Genomic DNA, 1,143 nt, shown 5'->3' with positions numbered 1-1,143 from the left:
CCGCACCTGAGGAAGCAGCCCGCGCCGCCCCGTCGCGCCGGGGGAAGAACAGGCCCCGCCGCCGCCGGCGACGGTCAGGCTTCGCCCGGCCGCGCCCCCTGGCGGCGGCGAGGGAGGAGGGAGGAGAAGGGGAGGGTCGCGGCTCGCGGATCTGGGGCCCTCGCCGGCCGCCTCACGGGTGGCGGCGCGGGGAGGGAAGGGTTCCGTGAAGGGTCTCATGTGTAAGCTTTATACAATAAAAAGAAATTGATTGCAAATGTGAGGGTGCCAAGGATCAACCGTGGCTATCACGTTGATGTACCTTGGACGCTCGCAAAATCATTAGTGCATGCAGCGCAGCAAGGGGTGTATTATCTGCGATAGTGGAATCGGACTCTAGCACTCTGGTGTAGGCTATTAATTTTTGTCAATTCTAAAATTGCTCACTGCCCAGGGCATGTAGCAAAGTAGCAGACCGTCTAGCGGCAGACGGTGCACAAATAGGGCACCTGTGGCAGGAGTTTGTAAGTGTGGCAGTCACAGGTGATTTGGCCGGTTGTTTTGGTTATTAATGGAGTAGATGGTATTCCAACTCAAAAAAGGAAAACGAAGTACTACCAGCGACCCTAAAAAAACGATCAAAGTATCGCACGCAGGCGGCTGAACTCTGCCAATCCTGCCTTGTACGGTTTTTGTGGACCCTACCTTGTACGTATTCGATTGGGACTCGTTAATGGGCTCCATTGATATATACTAGCCCTAAACCCAACCCTATGGGTTGAGCAAGAGAGAGAGAGAATCAAACAATACGTCGACATGGATGTGAGTTGTGCGACGGCGAGGAAGGAGAAAGAAGAGAGGGAGTATATATCAATGCGCATGAGGAGATGGGCGAAGGAAAGTTGGAACCCTAACAAAGACAAAAAGGACGTCTACACCCACAGGTCGTGGAAAACCGACGAGCTCAGTAAGTACCCTCCTAACTGCACTTTTTCCCTACTGACCCACTCCCGCAACAAAGTATATAAGCAGCTAGTATTAACTGTACGTACACACGTCGTCAATTCAGCATGCATCCCACCAATGTATTACACCGACTGTGGTGGCGGCTGCTGTAGAGAAAACCTGCATATATTTTCCATTAAGGCCTTGTTCGGTTGCTTG

This window comes from Triticum aestivum, unplaced genomic scaffold (assembly GCF_018294505.1).
Source record: "Triticum aestivum cultivar Chinese Spring unplaced genomic scaffold, IWGSC CS RefSeq v2.1 scaffold46408, whole genome shotgun sequence".
NCBI lineage: Eukaryota > Viridiplantae > Streptophyta > Magnoliopsida > Poales > Poaceae > Triticum > Triticum aestivum.
This window is presented reverse-complemented; position numbering follows the sequence as displayed.